This window comes from Aquarana catesbeiana, linkage group LG07 (assembly GCF_042186555.1).
Source record: "Aquarana catesbeiana isolate 2022-GZ linkage group LG07, ASM4218655v1, whole genome shotgun sequence".
Lineage (NCBI taxonomy): Eukaryota > Metazoa > Chordata > Amphibia > Anura > Ranidae > Aquarana > Aquarana catesbeiana.
Genome location: NC_133330.1, coordinates 336,194,354 through 336,219,122, shown reverse-complemented (window position 1 = coordinate 336,219,122; position 24,769 = coordinate 336,194,354). Strand labels below are relative to the sequence as shown.

At 45.4% G+C, this 24,769-nt stretch overlaps 1 protein-coding gene across 2 annotated transcripts in view; it reads right to left on the bottom strand.

Moving 5' to 3' along the window:
* TMEM125 (transmembrane protein 125) overlaps nucleotides 1–13,075 on the bottom strand; it is a 30,485-nt gene extending 17,410 nt beyond the window's left edge. Inside the window, exon 1 of one of the 2 annotated variants that reach the window (XM_073593898.1) lies at nucleotides 12,840–13,075. The gene's annotated coding sequence lies outside the window, so the exon portion shown is untranslated. The remainder of the gene's footprint in view (nucleotides 1–12,839) is intronic. The other variant, XM_073593900.1, reaches the window with a different exon arrangement.
* Between the last annotated feature and the right edge of the window lie 11,694 nt (nucleotides 13,076–24,769).

Genomic DNA, 24,769 nt, shown 5'->3' with positions numbered 1-24,769 from the left:
AAGCATTTGACACAGTTCCCCATAAACGTTACTGTACAAAATAAGGTCCATTGGCATGGACCATAGGGTGAGTACATGGATTGAAAACTGGCTACAAGGGCGAGTTCAGAGGGTGGTGACAAATGGGGGAATACTCGGAATGGTCAGAGGTGGGTTGTGGGGTTCCCCAGGGTTCTGTGCTCGGACCAATGTGGTAAACAGTTCAATCTCTGTATTTGCGGACAATACTAAGCTAAGCAGGGCAATAACTTCTCCGCAGGATGTGGAAACCTTGCAAGAAGATCTGAACAAATTAATGGGGTGGGCAACTACATGGCAAATGAGGTTCAATGTGGAAAAACTTAAAATAATGCATTTGGGCGTCAAAATTATGAATGCAATCTATACACTGGGGGGAGAACCTCTGGGGGAATCTAGGATGGAGAAGGACCTGGGGGTCCTAGTAGATGATAGGCTCAGCAATGGCATGCAATACCAAGCTGCTGCTAACAAAGCAAACAGAATATTGGCATTGAAAAACGGATTAACGCCAGAGATAAAACGATAATTCTCCCGCTCTACAAGACTCTGGTCCGGCCGCACCTGGAGTATGCTGTCCAGTTCTGGGCACCAGTCCTCAGGAGGGATGTACTGGAAATGGAGCGAGTACAAAGAAGGGCAACAAAACTAATAAAGGGTCTGGAGGATCTTAGTTATGAGGAAAGGTTGTGAGCTCTGAACTTATTACATAGTTACATATATAGTTACATAGTAGGTGAGGTTGAAAAAAGACATAAGTCCATCTAGTCCAACCTATGTGTGTGATTATGTGTCAGTATTATATTGTATATCCCTGTATGTTGTGGTCATTCAGGTGATTATCTAATAGTTTCGTGAAGCTATCAATGCTCCCCGCTGAGACCACCGCCTGTGGAAGGGAATTCCACATCCTTGCCGCTCTTACAGTAAAGAACCCTCTACGTAGTTTAAGGTTAAACCTCTTTTCTTCTAATTGTAATGAGTGGCCACGAGTCTTATTAAACTCTCTTCTGCGAAAAAGTTTTATCCCTATTGTGGGGTCACCAGTACAGTATTTGTAAATTGAAATCATATCCCCTCTCAAGCGTCTCTTCTCCAGAGAGAATAAGTTCAGTGCTCGCAACCTTTCCTCATAACTAAGATCCTCCAGATCCTTTATTAGCTTTGTTGACTTCTTTTTTTTCTCTCTGGAGAAGAGACGCTTGAGAGGGGATATGATTTAAATTTACAAATACCGTACTGGTGACCCCACAATAGGGATAAAACTTTTCCGTGGAATGGAGTTTAATAAGACTCGTGGCCACTCATTACAATTAGAAGAAAAGAGGTTTAACCTTAAACTACGTAGAGGGTTCTTTACTGTAAGAGCGGCAAGGATGTGGAATTCCCTTCCACGGGTGGTGGTCTCAGCGGGGAGCATCGATAGTTTCAAGAAACTATTAGATAATCACCTGAATGACCGCAACATACAGGGATATACAATGTAATACTGACACATAATCACACACATAGGTTGGACTTGATGGACTTGTGTCTTTTTTTGAACCTCGCCTACTATGTAACTATGTGAGGTGCGGGGGCACCACAAAGAGCTTGGGGGAGGGGTATTTGTATTGGGTGGGGGAATTTGGGGGGCAAAACATTTTTGTACAGATATAAAAAAAAAACAAACAATATAAATACCCTTTTTTATAAGTGATTACATTCCCTCTGTTCTCAGCTGCATAAGAGCTGGGGGGAGGAGAAGCAGCAGTACACTGAGCTTGCCAGTAAATGGCTGTGCAGCAGGGGCGTGTCAGGACAGGTCTGATCATTGGAGGAGAGTACACTGAGTTTCCAGCACAGCTAGAGAACTGACCATGGAGTGCCCTCCTGCTTAGTGTGGTCAGTTTTTAATAGGAAAGCAGAGGGGCTGGCAGGAACACCGGGGATTTCACACAAAGGAAGCAATACAAAGAGAACAGGAGACGTCCTCATACAAGTACATGGTACAGCTGGCAGGGCTTTTTGTCAGTGGGAAGGTGGGGGAACGCAGTTCCAGCACCTCGAGCACTGAATGTATGTAATGGCAAGGGGTGCGCCGGAAGGTCTATCGATGCTGGCTGCTGGGGGATCTATTGTTGCTAAGGGGGATAGATTGTTGCTGGTGGGATATATTGTTCATGGGAGAGTCTTACTATTGAGGGAAGGGCCTGTTGTTGCTGGCTGCTGGTGAGCCTATTAATGCTGGCTACTGGGAGATCTAGTGTTGCTGGTGGGGATCTATTATTGCTGGGGTGCATCTACTGTTGCCGGGGGGGGGGGGGTATTTTGTTGCTTAGGTGGATCTATTGTTGCTGGGAAGATCTATTGTTGCTGATGGGGTCTATTGTTGCTGGCTGCAGGGGACCTATTTTACTGCCTTTCATTAGCAAATTCAAAAAATGATAATTGGTTCTGTATTCTCTAAAAGTGGCAGTACTGGGAGGTGGGTAGGGGGTGGAAACAAGGGACGGTGCTCGGAGATTCATGGGGGTGGAGACAAGGGATCACTTGGAATGGGGGAGTTCCTATACCTTTTCTCTGACAGCCCTGACAGCAGGCATATACTGTATCAGGAATATGAAGTGTTGGGGTAACAAACGCTTTAAGGCCTTCAGCACTACACACAATCCTATACCTCCCAACTGTCCCGGATTTGGAGGGACCATCCCTGATTTGGAACAAAGTCCTTCTGTCCCGCTTTCCTCCTCATTTGTCCCTCATTTTGGTCTGATCTATAAAGTAGTGGCGGCTGGCGCTCAATATTTTGGGGGGCGGAAAACCAACGATCAAACCAACCCGATCAATTCCCCCTCCCCACCCAAGGGAGACAGACGGGAAGGTAGCGATCACTCCCCCCCCCCCCCCGCGGGAGACCAACGGGAAGGCAGGAGACCTTAGGAGGCAGATGACGAGGATCGGGGTAGAGCTGCTGCTCCTCGCTCCAGCTACTCCCCTCTCCGGGGCAGTTGCTTCTCCTTCCAGCCAAACAGGAAGTGGGTTCTGAGACCTGATTGGCTGGGAGTCCTAAGACTCCATGGCCAATCGGGTCTCAGGACCTGCTTCCTGATTGGCCGGGAGGAGAATCAGGAAGACAATAGCGAATGTTAATTCACTACTGTCACACAACTGGGTGGGTTCAGGGCGCCGTGCTCTGCGCCCTAAGCCCACCCTTTTTTTAAGCCAATAAAGCCTCCGGCTCTAATCATGTGCTTAAAAAAAAAAACCCCTTGAAATCCATGCGTCAGGCACCCCGCATGTAGATTAGGGGAGAACGTATGGATTGGGGGGGACGGGCCGCCACTGCTATAAAGTTGTTTAAAAAAAATGTACTTTTTTTTTCAAAAAGTGTTTCCCAGCACTAAACCTTTCATCCAATTTCTAAATTGCTGCATTTTGTAAATTTCAAAAGCCAATATAAAGGAGTAGTAGTGATAAAAAAAGCACTTGTGGGTTTAACTAATCATTTTTTTATAATTCTCCTTTAAGGGGGCGTGGCAGGGGGTGTGTCCTATGCCTACATACCTTTGCTAATAGGTGTCCCTCTTTACTATCTCAAAAAGTTGGGAGGTGTACAATCCTCCTAAATAACATTCTAACACACGGTTTTCAGTGAGAATCCTCCGTTTCTCGATATTCTCATCAAATTTGAACCGCTCATGGTTACTTTTAACCATCTACTGTTTTTTTTTCTATTTCTTGGCAACCCCGGCACCAAGATCTCTCTGCTGGAGTTCTCAAGCCTGCATACCTGTCACAGATCTGTAAATATTTTACACAGTTTTATTCATTTTGCCAAATGAAAAGAAATGTGAAAATAATACATTTTAATAATACAATTGTATCTGACAATTACAGTACTGTCAAGGGCATGTAGTACAGCTGGAACAACTGCTGGTGGCACTGTGGTCCAGAGATTTGAATGGTGTACTTACAGTGTCCACCAGCGGATGTCTCTCAGAAGCCAGTGAATAGTCATCATCACACTGACCACCAATAAAAGGGGGCACTACACTGACCACCAATAAAAGGGGGCCCTACACTGACCACCAATAAAAGGGGGCCCTACACTGACTACCAATGTAAGGAGCCACTACACTGACCACCAATGTAAGGGGGCACTACACTGACCACCAATGTAAGGGGGCACTACACTGACCACCAATGTAAGGGGGTACTGCACTGACCTCCAATGTAAGGGGCACTACACTGACCTCCAATGTAAGGAGCCACTACACTGACCACCAATGTAAGGGGACACTACACTGACCACCAATGTAAGGGGGTACTGCACTGACCTCCAATGTAAGGGGCACTGCACTGACCTCCAATGTAAAGGGACACTACACTGACCTCCAATGTAAAGGGACACTACACTGATCACTAGGGGTGCAACGGATCAAAAAACTCACGGTTTGTATCGTTCCTCGGATCAGAAGTCACGGTTCGGATCATTTTCGGATCAACAAAAAAAAAATCTCCCCCACTGTAATAATATATTAGCAGGGTATTGCAGGGTATTGGCGGGTATATTGGCAGGGTATTGGCAGAGTATTGGCAGAGTATTGGCAGGGTATTGGCAGGGTATGGCAGAGTATTGCAGAGTATTGGCAGGGCATTGCAGAGTATTGCAGAGTGTTGTCAGGGCATTGCAGAGTTTTGGCAGGGGGGAGAGAGAAACCGGCATCATGACATGACGCCGGTTTGTTACAAGTGACTACACTGACCACCAATGTAAGGGGACACTACACTGACCTCAAATGTAAAGGGACACTACACTGACCTCCAATGTAAAGGGACACTACACTGACCTCAAATGTAAAGGGACACTACACTGACCTCCAATGTAAGGGGACACTACACTGACCTCCAATGTAAGGGGACACTACACTGACCACCAATGTAAAGGACACTACACTGACCTCCAATGTAAGGGGACACTACACTGACCTCCAATGTAAGGGGACACTACACTGACCTCCAATGTAAAGGACACTACACTGACCACCAATGTAAAGGGACACTACACTGACCACCAATGTAAAGGACACTACACTGACCTCCAATGTAAGGGGACACTACACTGACCACCAATGTAAAGGACACTACACTGACCACCAATGTAAAGGGACACTACACTGACCTCAAATGTAAAGGGACACTACACTGACAACCAATGTAAGGGGGCACTACACTGACCACCAATGTAAGGGGGCACTACACTGGCCTCCAATGTAAAGGGGCACTACACTGACCACTGTGAGGACCAAAGGTTCAGAGAAGCAGCACTGAGAAAACAGGAATCAGCAGCATTGAGTTGTACACTGCAAGTCCTGGGGTAAGAATTTTACCAGTTTACTGGGGAATGTTTACTTTATTGTGCTCAATGTGTTAAGTTACTGTAAAAAATCGCTGAGGGTTTAATACAATTGTAAAGTGAGCCCCCATTTGTAATGGATGTGAAGAATGTGCAACTTCCCCCTCTATGAGCCCTGATAAGATCTGAACTCCAATCAGCCAGTACAGCGGACATTGCACTTGGTAATATAGTGAGCTACGCCTTTCTGTATCAACAAACAGCCCTGATTATGGGCTCAGGAACTTGTCTTATTATCTGCAACAACCCCAAAGGAACTTTTACTGACGTCACTTTCCATTCCAAGGCTGAAGTTCGAAGTTTCACTGTCAGTAAAGTTCATGTTTGTAGAGACGGCTTGTACTGTACATAAGAAGAGAGACAAGAGAATTCCTTCCAATCTCAGAAAACCCTTCATCCAGAATCCTGGACTAAGGCCCCGGTCCCTGGTGCAGAGCGATGTCGGGCGTCACACATATGTGCAGTTTTCACAAGTTGCAGAAAAAAAGTTGCAGAACTTTTCCAGCACTTTTATTAGCACGCATTTTTGCACACGTTTTGCTTGGCACATTTGGGGGGGGGTGCCATTAAAGCAGGGTGCCACCCAGAAGTGGAACTTCCGCTTTAAGTACCTCTCCCCCCCCCCCCGACATGCCACATTTGACATGTCATTTTTTTTTGGGGGGGGGGGGGGAGCGGGTACCTAGTTTTGACCGGTACCCGGCTCCCACTTCCGCTCGGACCGCCTAGGAAGCCCCTCCCTCCCTGCAATCTTCTGGGGACACGTCACAGGTCCCAGAGGATTGCCCGGCCACTCAAGACGCGCATCGCGATTCACGCATGCGCAGAGCAACTCGCGCATGCGCAGCACTCACCTGGCTGTGAAGCCGCAAGCTGTCACAGCCAGGGGGTGCCCACAGTAGTGATGCCGACGCTGCGGAGAGGAGAGGGGGCTTCAGGCGGCCACATCGCTGGACCGTAGTACAGGTGAGTGTGCGTTTATTAACCAGTAGCCGACCAGCCGCCGTCATTATACTGCCATACATCATCCGTTTAAACAGCTATAGCAGGCGCACGCGGAGGGGGAATGGATGCGCGTGCGCGTCGGACGCGATGTCCCCTTGGCCACGTGCGTTCGCGGGCACAAGAGCCAGAACGGGGATGAAACACACAAATCCCTGTTCTGAACACACGAGGGAACACATTTAACACCTTGATCGCCCCCTAGTGTTAACCCCTTCCCTACCAGTGACATTTACACAGTAATCAGTGCATTTTTATAGCACTGATCGCTGTGTAAATGTCAATAATCCCAAAAATGTGTCAAAAGTGTCCGATCTGTCCACCGTAATGTCGCAGGAAAAATCGCAGATCACCGCCATTACTAGTAAAAAAAATAATAATATAAAAAATGCCATAAATCGATCCCCTATTTTGTAGACACTATAACTTTTGTGCAAACCAATCAATATAAGCTTATTGCCATTTTTTTTACCAAAAATCTGTAGAAGAATATATATTGGTCTAAACCGATGAAGAAATTTCTTTTTTTACATTTTTTTTGGATATTTATTATAGCAAAAGGTATAAAATATAGGTTTTTTAAAAAAACGTCTCTCTTTTTTTGTTTAGGCACATAAAATAAAAACCATAGAGGTGAACAAATACCACCAAAAGAAAGCTCTATTTGTGGGAAAAAAAGGTTGTCAGTTTTGTTTGGGTAAAACGTCGCACGACCGCACAATTGTCAGATAAAGCGACGCATTGCCGTATCGCAAAAAATGGCCTGGTCGTGAAGAGGGGTAAATCTTTCAGAGGTCAAGTGGTTAAAGATGAAAATTCTGGATCAGTATGAATGAAGCCGGTCAGCAATTGCAGTCTCCATACCTTGTTTAAATTTCCTCTGATCTGGTAATTTCAAGCAGTTGGGCACTGCGTTCATTTTTGGTGTAATAAAACTGGCACAGTTGATTTTTAAAATCAACAAATTCAATGCCAACACACACCCAAAAGACTAATACTGCATACCTATAAAACTAATAATATGCACACATCAGTGCAAATGCCTAAAGTGTACATAAACTCTGACAATGAAATTCTCTTAGTGGCTCCCTTTTGGTCTATTAAATTTACTATTACATTTTTTATATATATATAAGTTGAATAAGTGCCACACAAATTTGATCCTGCCAGAAATCCAGTGAGTTTGTAACTAACTAGGCTGCACTCAATTTCAAGCAGTGTAATTAGCCCTACCCAATTCACAGGACTATTAAAAACCTTCCAATGCTATGAAGATAAGGAAAGAGGGACATGTTCCATAGTCTTATCAGGAGGGAGCAGTCAAGGGTGACAACACCGCTCCACCATACATACAGTCATAGGTGTGCACAGCCTATTGTATTAGGGTGTGCACCACAAAGCTCACACACAAATATGTGTGCATGTGTATATATATTGCCGGTGTCAGTAAGGCAGTGGACGGTGTCAGTGGAGAAATGGATGGTGTCAGTAGGGCAGTGGACAGTGTCAGTAGAGCAGTGGACGGTGTCAGTAGGGCAGTGGACGGTGTCAGTAGGGAAGAGGACGGTGTCAGTAGGGCAGTGGACAGTGTCAGTAGAGCAGTGGACGGTGTCAGTAGAGCAGTGGATGGTGTCAGTAGCAGTGGACGGTGTCAGTAGAGCAGTGGACGATGTCAGTAGAGCAGAGGACATTGCCAATAGAGCAGTGGATGGTGTCAGTGGAGAAGTGGATGGTGTCAGTAGGGCAGTGGACGGTGTCAGTAGGGCAGTGGATGGTGTCAGTAGGGCAGAGGATGGTGTCAGTAGGGCAGTGGATGGTGTCAATAGGGCAGTAGACGGTGTCAGTAGAGAAGTAGACGGTGTCAGTAGAGAAGTAGACGGTGTCAGTAGTGCAGTGGATGGTGTCAGTAGGGCAGAGGACGGTGTCAGTAGGGCAGTGGATGGTGTTAGTAGGGCAGTGGATGATGTCAGTAGAGCAGAGGACATTGCCAATAGAGCAGTGGATGGTGTCAGTGGAGAAGTGGATGGTGTCAGTAGGGCAGTGGACGGTGTCAGTAGGGCAGTGGATGGTGTCAATAGGGCAGTAGACGGTGTCAGTAGAGAAGTAGACGGTGTCAGTAGTGCAGTGGATGGTGTCAGTAGGGCAGAGGACGGTGTCAGTAGGGCAGTGGATGGTGTTAGTAGGGCAGTGGACGATGTCAGTAGAGCAGAGGACATTGCCAATAGAGCAGTGGTTGGTGTCAGTGGAGAAGTGGATGGTGTCAGTAGGGCAGTAGACGGTGTCAGCAGTGCAGTGGATGGTGTCAGTAGAGCAGTAGACGGTGTCAGCAGTGCAGTGGATGGTGTCAGTAGAGCAGTAGACGGTGTCAGCAGTGCAGTGGATGGTGTCAGTAGAGCAGTAGACGGTGTCAGCAGTGCAGTGGATGGTGTCAGTAGGGCAGAGGATGGTGTCAGTAGGGCAGAGGACGGTGTCAGTAGAGCAGAGGACGGTGTCAGTAGAGCAGAGGACGGTGTCAGTGGAGAAATGGATGGTGTCAGTAGGGCAGTGGATGGTGTTAGTAGGGCAGTGGATGGTGTCAGTAGGGCAGTAGACGGTGTCAGTAGAGCAGTAGATGGTGTCAGTAGTGCAGTGGATGGTGTCAGTAGGGCAGTGGATGGTGTCAGTAGAGCAGAGGACATTGCCAATAGAGCAGTGGATGGTGTCAGTGGAGAAGTGGATGGTGTCAGTAGGGCAGTGGACGGTGTCAGTAGGGCAGTAGATGGTGTCAGTAGTGCAGTGGATGGTGTCAGTAGGGCAGAGGATGGTGTCAGTAGGGCAGTGGACGGTGTCAGTAGAGCAGTAGACGGTGTCAGCAGTGCAGTGGATGGTGTCAGTAGGGCAGAGGATGGTGTCAGTAGAGCAGTAGACGTGTCAGTAGTGCAGTGGATGGTGTCAGTAGAGCAGTGGACGGTGTCAGTAGAGCAGTAGACGGTGTCAGTAGTGCAGTGGATGGTGTTAGTAGGGCAGTGGATGGTGTCAGTAAAGCAGTAGATGGTGTCAGTAGTGCAGTGGATGGTGTCAGTAGGGCAGTGGATGGTGTCAGTAGGGCAGAGGATTTTATCAGTATGGCAGTTGATGGTGTCAGTAGAGCAGTGGACGGTGTCAGTAGAGCAGTAGACGGTGTCAGCAGTGCAGTGGACGGTGTCAGTAGTGCAGTGGATGGTGTTAGTAGGGCAGTGGATGGTGTCAGTAAAGCAGTAGACGATGTCAGTAGTGCAGTGGATGGTGTCAGTAGGGCAGTGGATGGTGTCAGTAGGGCAGAGGATTTTATCAGTATGGCAGTTGATGGTGTCAGTAGAGGATGGCATCAGTAGTGCAGTGGATGGTGTCAGTAGAGCAGTGGACGGTGTCAGTAGAGCAGAAGATGGTGTCAGTAGAGCAGTGAACGGTGTCAGTAGTGCAGTGGACATTGTCAGTAGAGCAGTGAACGGTGTCAGTAGTGCAGTGGACATTGTCAGTAGAGCAGTGGACGGTGTCAGTGGAGAAGTGGACGTGTCAGTGGAGAAGTGGACGGTGTCAGTGGAGCAGTGGACGTGTCAGTAGGGCAGTGGATGGTGTCAGTAGAGCAGTGGACGATGTCAGTAGAGCAGTGGACGGTGTCAGTGGAGAAGTGGACGGTGTCAGTGGAGCAGTGGACGGTGTCAGTGGAGCAGTGGACAGTGTCAGTAGTGCAGTGGACAGTGTCAGTAGAGCAGTGGACGGTGTCAGTAGAGCAGTGGACGGTGTCAGTAGAGCAGTGGACGGTGTCAGTAGAGCAGTGGACGGTGTCAGTAGAGCAGTGGACGGTGTCAGTAGAGCAGTAGATGGTGTCAGTAGTGCAGTGGACGGTGTCAGTAGGGCAGTGGATGGTGTCAGTAGGGCAGTGGACGGTGTCAGTAGTGCAGTGGACGGTGTCAGTGGAGAAGTGGACGGTGTCAGTGGAGAAATGGACGGTGTCAGTAGAGCAGTGGACAGTGTCAGTAGAGCAGTAGACGGTGCCAGTAGAGCAGTGGACGGTGTCAGTAGAGCAGTGGACGGTGTCAGTAGAGCAGTGGACGGTGTCAGTAGAGCAGTAGATGGTGTCAGTAGAGCAGTAGACGGTGTCAGTAGGGCAGTGGACGGTGTCAGTAGGGCAGTGGACGTAGTCAGTAGAGCAGTAGACAGTGTCAGTAGGGCAGTGGACGGTGTCAGTAGAGCAGTGGACGGTGTCAGTAGAGCAGTAGATGGTGTCAGTAGAGCAGTAGACGGTGTCAGTAGGGCAGTGGACGGTGTCAGTAGGGCAGTGGACGTAGTCAGTAGAGCAGTGGACGGTGTCAGTAGGGCAGTGAATGGTGTCAGTAGAGCAGAAGACAGTGTCAGTAGAGCAGTGGACGGTGTCAGTAGGGCAGAGGACGGTGTCAGTAGGGCAGTAGACGGTGTCAGTAGGGCAGAGGACGGTGTCAGTAGGGCAGTGGACGGTGTCAGTAGAGCAGTAGATGGTGTCAGTAGAGCAGTAGATGGTGTCAGTAGAGCAGTAGACAGTGTCAGTAGGGCAGTGAATGGTGTCAGTAGAGCAGAAGACAGTGTCAGTAGAGCAGTGGACGGTGTCAGTAGGGCAGTGAACGGTGTCAGTAGAGCAGAAGATGATGTCAGTAGAGCAGTGGACGGTGTCAGTAGTGCAGTGGACATTGTCAGTAGAGCAGTGGACGGTGTCAGTGGAGAAGTGGACGATGTCAGTGGAGAAATGGACGGTGTCAGTGGAGCAGTGGACGTGTCAGTAGTGCAGTGGACAGTGTCAGTAGAGCAGTGGATGGTGTCAGTAGAGCAGTAGACGGTGTCAGTAGGGCAGAGGACGGTGTCAGTAGTGCAGTGAATGGTGTCAGTAGAGCAGTAGACGGTGTCAGTAGGGCAGAGGACGGTGTCAGTAGGGCAGTGGATGGTGTCAGTAGAGCAGTAGACGGTGTCAGTAGGGCAGAGGACGGGGTCAGTAGGGCAGTGGACGGTGTCAGTAGAGCAGTAGATGGTGTCAGTAGTGCAGTGGACGGTGTCAGTAGGGCAGTGGATGTGTCAGTAGAGCAGTAGATGGTGTCTGTAGAGCAGTAGACAGTGTCAGTAGGGCAGTGGACGGTGTCAGTAGGGCAGTGGACGGTGTCAGTAGAGCAGTAGACAGTGTCAGTAGAGCAGTGGACAGTGTTAGTGGTGCAGTGGAAGGTGTCAGTAGGGCAGAGGACGGTGTCAGTAGGGCAGTGGACAGTGTCAGTAAAGCAGTAGACGGTGTCAGTAAAGCAGTAGACGGTGTCAGTAGGGCAGTGGATGGTGTCAGTAGGGCAGTGGACGGTGTAAGTAGAGCAGTAGACGGTGTAAGTAGGGCAGTGGACGGTGTCAGTAGAGCAGAGGACGGTGTCAGTAGGGCAGTAGACGGTGTCAGTAGGGCAGAGGACGGTGTCAGTAGAGCAGTGGACGGTGTCAGTAGGGCAGTAGACGGTATCAGTAGGGCAGAGGACGGTGTCAGTAGAGCAGAGGACGGTGTCAGTAGGGCAGAGGACGGTGTCAGTAGAGCAGAGGACGGTGTCAGTAGGGCAGAGGACGGTGTCAGTGGAGCAGTAGATGGTGTCAGTAGGACGGATGAAGAAGAGTTGAATCCTCAAGTTTTTTATTAGATGACCCCAAGTAGTGAGATTACAGAGTTCTCAGTTCTGCTCACCTGCCACGGCAGATATAAAGAGGTCACTAAGGGTTGGATTTGTCATAAATTACAGGGAGTGCTACAAGAGGAGCAAGACATCACTGTCATGTATGGCCAGAAAAGCCAGTGGGTGGTCCATCTATTGTGGAGAGGTCCATGTCTGAGCCTGGGAGGTAAACAGGGGGCCCTCTAAAGGCTTCCTGAGTCCTCTAGTCCCCAGAATATCCCGGGGTAACCCCTTACTCTCTGGCTGTTGTGCAGGTAAATGCCCCCATCCTGGGACTTGTAGCACACCTCCCAACATCTTGAGATAGGAATGAGGGACACCTACTAGCAAATGTATGTAGGCATAGGACACCCCCTTAAAGGAGAAATAACCCCAAAAAAAAGGTTAATTAAATCCACAAGGCGTTTTTTACCACTACTATACCTTTATATTGGCTTTTGAAATGTACAAATGTAGCAATTTAGAGATTGGATGAATGATTTAGCGCTGGGGAACACTTTTTAAAAGAAAAAAAGTGATTTTTATATACAACTATATAGATCAGACCAAAATGAGGGACAAATGAGGAGGAATGAGGGACAGAGGGACATTCCAAATCAGGGACAGTCCCTGGAAATCAGGGACAGTTGGGAGTTATGCTTGTAGTTTCATAATATATGGCTTTTACAGGCTGACCCAGAAAGACTTGACGTGCCCTGTATGGAGAGGATCCCAGAGAAGTGAAGACTCACCTCCTCACCTGGAGCCAGCAGAGTCCTGTCCAGCCCTGGACACAGCACCATAGGGATCAGCAGAGGAAGTGGGGCTCAGGACATGTGTTAGGGTCTCTCCCTCTTTAAATGTCGCCTTCCTCCTTCTCAGTTCCCTAAGATTCTCCGCACTTGTTTATTGTTCACAACAGGTAGAAATTCTATCTCTTCCTCTTCAGCGGAGTGCTTGCACTGATTGGCTGATGCCTGCGATGACAAGAGAAGGGCCGGAACATTCCATGCAAGGTGATCTGTCTGCGCACCTGCTGATCTGTAACCTGCACAGTGCAGAGAATGGCCCCTCCCTCCTCCTCTGTACTTCTATATGTACACTATATACTCCTTTATAATATACCTGTACAGTGCAGAGAATGGCCCCCTCCCTCCTCTGTACTTCTATATATAAACTATATACTCCTTTATAATATACATGTACAGTGCAGAGAATGGCCCCTCCCTCCTCCTCTGTACTTCTATATGTACACTATATACTCCTTTATAATATACCTGTACAGTGCAGAGAATGGCCCCTCCCTCCTCCTCTGTACTTCTATATGTACACTATATACTCCTTTATAATATACATGTACAGTGCAGAGAATGGCCCCCTCCCTCCTCTGTACTTCTATATATAAACTATATACTCCTTTATAATATACATGTACAGTGCAGAGAATGGCCCCTCCCTCCTCCTCTGTACTTCTATATGTACACTATATACTCCTTTATAATATACCTGTACAGTGCAGAGAATGGCCCCTCCCTCCTCCTCTGTACTTCTATATGTACACTATATACTCCTTTATAATATACATGTACAGTGCAGAGAATGGCCCCTCCCTCCTCTGTACTTCTATATATACACTATATACTCCTTTATAATATACCTGTACAGTGCAGAGAATGGCCCCTCCCTCCTCTGTACTTCTATATATACACTATATACTCCTTTATAATATACATGTACAGTGCAGAGAATGGCCCCTCCCTCCTCCTCTGTACTTCTATATATACACTATATACTCCTTTATAATATGCCTGTACAGTGCAGAGAATGGCCCCCTCCCTCTGTACTACTATGTATAAACTATATACAGTAAAACCTTGGTTTGAGAGTAACTTGGTTTGAGAGTGTTTTGCAAGACAAGCAAAATTTTTTTTATCAATTTTGACTTGATATACAAGTAGTGTCATTTCACAACTGGGTATAAAAGAGAAGAGAGGCGCCTCTAAGTGTGGCAATACGGTTACATTTAATGAAGGTACAACATTTAGCAACATATTGCTACACTTAGAGGCGCCTCTCTTCTCTTTTGTACTCTGGAGCTCCTGATGGATTTTGCTTCTAATCCCCTTGTGGAGGCTTCCATTTGTGGATGGACATTTTATGGTTACACAACCGATCACATCGCTATAATCTTTTTATATGGACTATAAACTGAAGGACTTATGAATAAATGGTTGTGGAACGAATCATTTGAGTTTCCATTGTTTCTTATGGGGAAATTTGCTTTGATATACAAGTGCTTTGTATTACAAGCATGTTTCTGGAACAAATTATGCTCACAATCCAAGGTTTTACTGTACTCCTTTATAATATACCTGTACAGTACTGAGAATGCCCCCCCCCCTCTGTACTTCTATATATACACTATATACTCCTTTTATATGATACCTGTACAGTGCAGAGAATGCCCCCCTCCCTCCTCTGTACTTCTATATATAAATTATATACTCCTTTATAATATACATGTACAGTACTGAGAATGGCCCCCTCCCTCCTCCTCTGTACTTCTATATATACACTATATACTCCTTTATAATATACCTGTACAGTACTGAGAATGCCCCCCCCCCCCTCTGTACTTCTATATATATACACTATATACTCCTTTTATATGATACCTGTACAGTATAGAGAATGCCCCCTCCCTCATCTATACATCTATGTATACACTATATACTCCTTTATAATATATCTGTACAGTACTGAGAATGCCCCCCCCCCCCTGTACTTCTATATGTACACTATATACTCCTTTTATATGATACCTGTACAGTGCAGAGAATGCCCCCCCTGTGCAGTTATATACAGTAGAAGATCTGATCTGTGTTTCTTTGTACAGTATATTCTATAGGGTCATATACAATATACCATTACAGTGCTGAGAATGCCCCCTTCCCTTTTCTATACAATCATATTGTATATCTGATCTCTATTTCTATGCACACACAACAATAACATTTATTCTCCTCCAAATACAATGTATCCTCTTATAAGCTCTGATATACAGTATCTCTTAGGTGCTACTATGCATCCTCTATAGATGGTAGATGATATAACTTTTGCGCAAACCAATCAGTTTACGCATATTGGGATTTTTTTTACAAAAATATTTAGCAGAATACATATTGACCTAAATGTATGAAGAAATTAGATTTTTTTTACTGACTATGTTTTATAGCAGAGAGTAAAAAATATTGTTGTTTCTTTTTTTCAAAACCGCAGAGGTAATCAAATACCAACAAAAGAAAGCTCTGTTTGTGGGGAAAAAAGGACATACGTTTTATTTGCGTACAGTATCACACGGCCTCACAATTGTCAGTTAAAGTAACGCAGTGCCATATCACAAAAAATGGCCTGGCCATGAAGTAGGGTAAATCTTCTGGAGGTTAAGTGGTTAAATAATTAATAAATAATCATAAGTAAAAAATAATAATAACAAATAACCCCTAACAAAAATAAAAAAATAATTAATAGATAAAAACAGATGAAAAAATATGGAAAACATTGCAACAAATGATGAAACTCTATTGGCTAATTAAAAAAAGCCAAAGCTCAAAAACACTTTAAAAAAGCTGTACAAAAACATGCAAAAACACTCAAAAACACACAAACAAAATGCTAAAAAAAAAAAAAAAAAAAAGCTCCCAAACTCGACACTCAGGTGTGAATGCGGCCTAAGACCAGCGGCGGCCTGTCCATTAGGGGCGCACAGGCGCTGCTCCCCCCCCCCATCCACGTATCCGGCCCCCTGATCTACATGCGGGGAGGTTTCTTAAGCATGTGGCCAGAGGCTCTAATAGGCTTCAAAAAAAGGGTGGGCTCGTGGCTCAGAGCACCCCGATCCCACCCAGTTGTGTGACAATAGCAAATTAATATTTCGCTATCGCCACACTGATCCTCCTCCCGGTTTTGAGACCCATCACCCGATTGGCTGAAAGGACAGGTGACCCCATTGGACGCCTAGGAGGAGCCGCATGATGGAAGCGGCCGTGATGTCGAATAGCAGGAAAAGACACAGGAGCCGCCGCCCATAGGAGCCCACAACCTGCCCGCCTTCCGCAACCTGGATGGGGTAAGTGCAGGGGGGGAGGCGTGCCGCCGACCAACCAACTGGGGGGGGTTGTTTGCCGCCCCCCCCCCAAAAAAAGAATTCACCAGAAGCCACTGCCTAATGCTGGCTATACACTATACGAAAAATCGGCCAAACCTATTTTCGAAAAACGAACATTCGGCCGTGAGCGCAAACGATAGTGCCATCATATAATGACCGATAAATCGCTCAATGGACATAAATGAATGCATTTTTTTGTTAGTTTTTTTACATATACATATGCCTAGTGCAGACAGTTCGGACGGGAAACACATTAACCTTTCAATTTATTGTTTATTCGGCAGAAAAAGAACTGAAATCCAATGATGGTGGAAGTCCTCCAGCCAGGAAATGAGGTGGGGCTCTATGTGACTTGCTGCAGCTTCTAATGCACATTGTGAGAAGCTCGCAGTGTGCAGTGAAATCAAAGGAAGCCATTTCAGTCCAGAAGAGGAGCCGCTACAACTGTGGATGGATGGAGGTCAGATTTAACTGTGGTTTATTTACAGCTCATACCGGCCAATCCTGTTGCGCACAGAGATTCACACATTAGGAATCACAGTCACTCACTTCATTTCCATATAATTATCATGTAACAAAGGACGATTAGTGTTTATTGGTCCACACCCATACTTTTATTGACATCCTCAGCTGACATGGAAGCAGGTGCCTGAGAAGAATGTAATAACCTCATTGGCTGTATTTATAGAGATGAGCGAAATCACTTCTTACTAGGTGGCAAGTTCCTCCACCCCAAACTCGCTCCTCCATGTCTTTATGGACCTTGCTTTGTGTACTGGTGCGCAGTCATGTTGGAACAGGAAGGGGTCATCCCAAAACTGTCCCCACAAAGTTGGGAGCATGAAATTGTCCAAAATGTCTTGGTATGCTGACGCCTTAAGAGTTCCCTTCACTGGAACTAAGGGGCCAAACCCAACCCCTGAAAAACAACCCCACTCCATAATCCCCCCTCCACCAAATGATTGGGACCAGTGCACAAAGAAAGGTCCATAAAGACATGGATGAGCGAGTTTGGGGTGGAGGAACTTGACTGACCTGCACCTCAACCCAATAGGACAACTTTGGGATGAATTATGCCGCAAACACACGATCGCACATTCCGACAACAAAATCCACGTTTTTTTTCTCGAAGGATGTTGGCTCAAACTTGTCCTGCATACACACGGTCACACAAATCTTATCATAAATTCCAAACGTCCAGAACACGGTGATGTACAAGACGTACGACGAGCTGAGAAAAATGAAGTCCAATAGCCAGTGCGGCTCTTCTGCTTGATTCTGAGCATGCGTGGAATTTTGTGCATCGGAATTGTGTACACACGATCGGAATTTCCAACAGCGGATTTTGTTTGTCGGAAAATTTGAGATCCAGATCTCAAATTTTGTTTGTCCGAAATTCCGACGAAAAATCTCCGATGGAGCCTACACACGGGTCGGAATTTCCGACAACAAGCTCCCACCGAACATTTCCCGTCGGAAAATCCGATCCTGTGTACGCGTTGCGTCACCCGCCACGTGACTTTTTCAAGGTGACAGGTGAAAGAGTCACGTGGTGGATGACGCAACGAGTAGGAGGAGTCAGTGACGTACAGCATCGAGGCTGTTCAACAGCTCGATAGCAGCGGTGTGAGGACTCACCACGCCCCAAGCAGCCGATTATTTCTATTTATGCACTAACCATCCAGGCTCATGTGAGTGTATCCAGTGAAGATTTCTTATCTTGAGTACTCCGTATTCCGTTCATTGCGCAATGATGTTTTTCTTTTTCTGATTTATTGCATGTAATTCCCGGAAAAAAAGAACGGTCATCCAAACGTCTTTAAACCTTAGATAGCAGTATAAGGGAACCTTTTGAACAGACCTATTACAGGCACATATTGGATTTCTTTATACTCAGCAGCCAATATAATTACAGCATGTAATCTCCTGCAATTAAGAACGGCCATCACAACATCGCATGAAGCTTTAACAATATTATAAGAGAAGTTTCTTTGAATAGACTATTTATTGGACGTTACATGTAGTAGCCATTCATATTTACAGGTGGGAACCTGTGGAGTATATATTGGTGGAGCATATGATTATGATTAAGTGGTTATATATATTTTATTGACCATACCATAATTTTATTCACTTATTTAATTTATACATCGTAATTTTTAAATTTTCACCATCACCAATGAGGAATTGATTTATTAAGCACCCACACGGGAGTTAATATTGAGTGGAAGGTTAATTTTAGCGCAATATATTCTTCACTTAACTATTCACTACAGGTGTCTGAACACTTTTCAAGTTTTGCATCTTTAATTTTTTGGTTTTCTTCCACACAAGTTTTTGTAACTTGAACATTTTTATAGTTTTGAAGTCTCAGCATTGGTTTTAGTCACATTCAAATGATCCATTTCAGCGCTTCAGTATATTGTTTTAATTCCCATAGACACCCTCCTAAACCTTGTGGACGGCCTTCCCAGAAGAGTTGAAGCTGTTATAGCTGCAAAGGGCGGAGCCAACTCAATATTGAACCCTCCAGACTAAGACTGGGATGCCATTAAAGTTCATGTGCGTGTAAAGGCAGGCGTCCCAATACTTTTGGTAATATAATGTACAGTATCTTATTTGTGTGTATATACAGTATATGAATGTCTGTGTATAGGAGACTCCCCGGCCTGGTGTTTCTCTATTACTAGCACTGAACACCGCTACTGACACATAATTGCTATAATTGATTTATGGAAAGTAGGCAGACCAGTTGTGTCATGTTGTCTCAGTGATTTCATCGCAAGTAAAATCCAATTAACATGAAAGGGGCCACATTCAAACTTAAGCCTAAAAAGTTTAGTCCAACGTTTCCAAAAATGTAGTAAATGCAGCAACATTAGACATGTGCAATTCGTTTCGTTACAAATTCGTTTTTTAACGAATTTCAACAAATTCGTTAATTTGGAAATATCCGAATTAACGAAAACCCGCTTAACAAATTTTTCTGAATATTCGAAAATTTGTAAATTCGTACATTAGTAAATTTGTAAGTTTGTAAATTCGGAAATCTGAAATAATAATTAACTAATAATAACTTATTATTAACTATTACTAACTATTAAATTATAGGTATTGTAATTTCCTTTCAAATTTGACTGTTAGTGAACGTAACAAATACAAATTTATCCGAAGTTACGAATTATCTGAAATAACGAATGCCGTATCCAAACGAATGGAATGTAATGAATTAATAATAATAAACAACAATAATAATAATAAAAACTTTTTATTATTATTATTTATTATTATTAATTTGTTCTGTTTCATTTGTTTAGATGCGGCATTCGTTATTTCAGATAATTCGTAACTTCGGATAAATTCGTATTTGTTACGTTCACTAAGTCAAATTTGAAAGGAAATTACAATACCTATAATTTAATAGTTAGTTACTATTTTAGATTTTCGAATTTTCGGGTTTTTGGATTTTCAAATTTTGAATTTACAAATTTCCAAATTTTCTAATTTACAAATGTATGAATTTACGAATATATGAATGTACGAATTTATGAATTTACGAATTGCGATCATGAATGACCCGAAAAACGAAAGAAAAAAAAATAAACAAATGAAACGAAAACGAACAAATTTTTGGGCAGTGCACATGTCTAAGCAACATTAACTGCTTGCCAACCGCATCACTTAGATGTACAGCAGAAAGGCGGCTCTCCTGCTCTGGATCACGTATCTAGTATGTGACCCCAGCACTTCTGAGTAGGGGGCGTGTACGCCGCCGGCGCCGTGGCTGTGCTGTGATTTAGACACAGCGGAAGCCGACAAGCTGGTGCTGGCCAATGGATGTCCGCCGGCACCCGCTGATTGGCGAGGAGAGACACAGAACGGAGCCCTGCGTATGTAAACAAGGCAGAGCACCGTTCTGTCAGCAGGGACCTGATGGATTTTGTTTCCCTGCAATTTTTATTTTTTATATTTTACAAAAAATGGTCGGCTATCTGTGGCGTTTTTTATTTCTTTGCGTTGAAATTAATTCAAGTGTATTTCTTCCCAAAAAACTTGCTGCGCAATTACCGTGTGACATAAAAAAATTGCAATGACCGCCATTTTATTCTCTAAGTCAAACTGGCGGCCCTCCAGCTGTTGTGGAACTACAAGTCCCATCATGCCTCCACCTGAGGGAGTCATGCTTGTAACTGTCAGCCTTGCAATGCCTCATGGGACTTGTAGTTTCGCAACAGCTAGATGGCCGCCAGTTTGACACCTGTGCTCTAGGGGGTCTTTGTTAAAAAAAATATATATAACTTTTAGCAAAACAATTATGATTTTTACATGTAGGAGAGAAATGCCAGAATTGGCCCGGATGCCAAGTGGTTAAAGGGATGCCAGGATGGGCAGGAAAGGGTTAACAGAATTTTCAGCAGTGGCGGCCCGTCCATAGGGGGCGCACGGGTGCCGGAGAATCCCCCCAAGTAACAAACATTTTTTTTTTTAAAAAGGCCCCTTTAAAAAAAAAGTGGCTGCATAAGATGGGTACAGTAGCTTTATTTGATGGGGCACAGTGGCAGCATTTGATGGCATAGTGGGAGCATTTTATATGGCACAGTGGGAGCATTTTATATGGCACAGTGGGAGCATTTTATATGGCACAGTGGCAGCATTTGATGGCACAGTGGGAGCATTTTATATGGCACAGTGGGAGCATTTTATATGGCACAGTGGCAGCATTTGATGGCACAGTGGGAGCATTTTATATGGCACAGTGGGAGCATTTTATATGGCACAGTGGGGGCATTTTATATGGCACAGTGGGAGCATTTTATATGGCACAGTGGGGGCATTTTATATGGCACAGTGGGGGCATTTTATATGGCACAGTGGCAGCATTTGATGGCACAGTGGCAGCATTTGATGGCACAGTGGGAGCATTTTATATGGCATAGTGGGAGCATTTTATATGGCACAGTGGCAGCATTTGATGGCACAGTGGGAGCATTTTATATGGCACAGTGGGAGCATTTTATATGGCACAGTGGGAGCATTTTATATGGCACAGTGGGAGCATTTTATATGGCACAGTGGGAGCATTTTATATGGCACAGTGGGAGCATTTTATATGGCACAGTGGGGGCATTTTATATGGCACAGTGGGAGCATTTTATATGGCACAGTGGGGGCATTTTATATGGCACAGTGGCAGCATTTGATGGCACAGTGGGAGCATTTTATATGGCACAGTGGGAGCATTTTATATGGCACAGTGGGGGCATTTTATATGGCACAGTGGCAGCATTTGATGGCACAGTGGCAGCATTTTATATGGCACAGTGGGAGCATTTTATATGGCACAGTGGCAGCATTTGATGGCACAGTGGGAGCATTTTATATGGCACAGTGGGAGCATTTTATATGGCACAGTGGGGGCATTTTATATGGCACAGTGGCAGCATTTGATGGCACAGTGGGAGCATTTTATATGGCACAGTGGGAGCATTTTATATGGCACAGTGGGGGCATTTTATATGGCACAGTGGGAGCATTTTATATGGCACAGTGGCAGCATTTTATATGGTACAGTGGGAGCATTTTATATGGCACAGTGGCTGCGTTTGATGGTACAGTGGCGGCAATTGATGTTCACAGTGGTGGCAATTGCTGGGCACGGTGGCTGCGATTGATGTTTTTTTTTTCAGAATTTTTCACTTTGTTTGCGCCCCCCCAAAAATTTTGAGCACCAGCCGCCACTGATTTTCAGTCTTACACAGTTTAAACCTATAGACTACGAAACACCTCCTCCAATTACATGAAATTGAGGAGAGGGGTGGGCGTTCAAAGTGTGTTACAGGCATTACTAGGAGAGAAGGCTGAAAAAAAAGAAAGGAAGAAAACGAATGTAGCCACCCCTTCTAAGGACTGGTAAGCCACAATACATGGCGGCTTTTGTTCTCTGGTTTAGATACACTTTACTAGAAAAGTCAGATCCAGAGTTCTTCTTTAAGGCGCACAAAGCACAATGTCGATGAATTATTGACCACCTTAAGAAAATGACGGAATCGCGGCTCCCATGATCTGATGACTATCTGGGCCCCGGAATGAGGTTTCCATGTGTCGGGGGTCAGTATGGACAATACACTGTATATACAGCACACAATGACATATTGTAGGCCGTCATACATGAGAACAATGCAGAGACTACGGAGCCGTGCCAAGAGCCCGGAGCCTAATGTGTGCAAATGAAATGACGTAATCCCGGCATTCCCCACTGGGGGGGGCACAGACTGAGATATGTATAACCGCTATGGGGAAATGTTAAAGGGGAGCTCCAGGCCTGCCAGAAATTGGACTTCACACGTGAACACATATTTAAAGGGAATGTGAATTAGCAAAGCACATAGATCTGTCCGTGTGAGTTAATGTGTTAATAAGTGTGTTAACCACTTGCCTACCGGGCACTTTCAACCCCCTTCCTGCCCAGGCCAATTTTCACCTTTCAGCGCTGTCACACTTTGAATGACAATTGCGCGGTCATGTAACACTGTACACATGTGAATTTTTTATCATTTTCTTCACACAAATAGAGATTTCTTTTCGTGGCATTTAATCACTGCTGGGTTTTTTTATTTTTTACTAAAGAAAAAAAAAAAAAAAGAAGTTTTTCTTGGTTTCTGTCAGTAAATTTTGTAAATAAGTCATTTTTCTCCTTCACTGATGTGCGGTGATGAGGCGGCACTGATGAGGTGGCTGATATGTGGCACTGATGGGCACTGATAGGCGGCACTTATGGGCATTGATGGGCAGCAATAATGGGCAGCACTGATAGCATGCACTGACTGGCATCACTAATGGGCACTGATTGCTGGCACTGGTGGGCACTCATTGTTGGCACTGGTGGCGTTTTATAGTAATTTGGGCACTGATGATCCGTGCCCTTATTACATGTCTCCATGTCCCCTGGGAGGAGATGCCGCTGACTCTGACACTGTCAGTGTGAGGCGATGAGAGCCAAACACCGGCATTTCCCTGTTTACATGTGACCGGCTGTGATTACAGAGATCGGGGTTGCGCCGTTTCCTAGTAACATGGCGCGGCCGCAATCGCCACGCTGCGCGAGAGCGGCCATTCTGTGGTGACGTCATATGTCATCATCCCAGAACAAGAGGCGGTGGGCGGGCAGCAAGCAGTTAAAGTAATATTCTGTGTATATACACTCAAAGGCAACTTTATTAGGTACACCTGTTCAATTGTTTGGCAACACAAATTGCTAATCAGCCAATTACATGGCAGCAACTCAATGCATTTAGGCATCTAGATGTGGTGAAGACAACTTGCTGAAGTTCAAATGGGGAAGAAAGGGGATTGAAGTGACTTTGAAGGTGCCATGGTTGTTGGTGGCAGACGGGCTGCTCTGAGTATTTCTGGGAGTTTCACACACAACCATCTCTCGGGGTTTACAGAGAATGGTGGGAAAAAGAGAAAATACCCAGTAAGCGGCAGTTGCATGGAGGGAAACGCCTTGTTGATGTCAGAGGAGAATGGACAGACTGGTTCCAGATGATAGAAAGACAACAGTAACTCAAATAACCACTCGTTACACCCAAGGTATGCAGAATATCATCGCTGAACGCACAACACATCCAACCTTGAAGCAGATGGGCTACAGCAGCAGAAGACCACACCGGGTGCCACTCCTGCCAGCTAAGAACAGGAAACTGAGGCTACAATTTGCACAGAACATCAGAATTGTACAATAGAATATTGGAAAAACGTTGCCTGGTCTGATGAGTCTGGATTTCAGCTCCGACATTCAGATGGTGGGGTCAGAATTTGGCGCATGGATCCATCCCGCCTTGTATCACCGGTTCAGGCTGGTGGTGGGGGTGGAATTGTGGGGGATGGGGTATCACCGGTTCAGGCTGGTGGTGGGGGTGTAATGGTGTGGGGGATGGGGTATCACCGGTTCAGGCTGGTGGTGGGGGTGTAATGGTGAGGGGGATATTTTCTTGGCACACTTTGGACCCCTTAGTACCAATTGATCATGGTTTATACACCACGTCCTACCTGAGTATTGTTGCTGACCATGTCCATCCCTTTATGACTACAGTGTCCCCATCTTCTGATGTCTCCTTCCAGCAGGATAATTCACCATGTCACAAAGCTCCGATCATCTCACCACTGGACAATGAGGTCCCTGTCCTCCAATGGCCTCCACACTCAACACATCTCATCCAATAGAGCACCTTTGGGATGTGGTGGAACGGGAGATTGACATCATGGATGTGCAGCCGACAAATCTGCAGCAACTGGACCAAAATCTCTGAGGAATGTTTCCAAAACCTTGCTCAATCTATGTCACGAAGAATGAAGGCAAAAGGGAGCCAAAACCGGTACTAGCAAGGTGTACCTAATAAAGTGGCCGGTGAGTGTATATATAGTATCTCACATAAGTAAGTACACCCCTCAGTCACATTTTTGTAAATATTTTCTTCTATCTTTTCATGTGACAACACTGAAGAAATGACA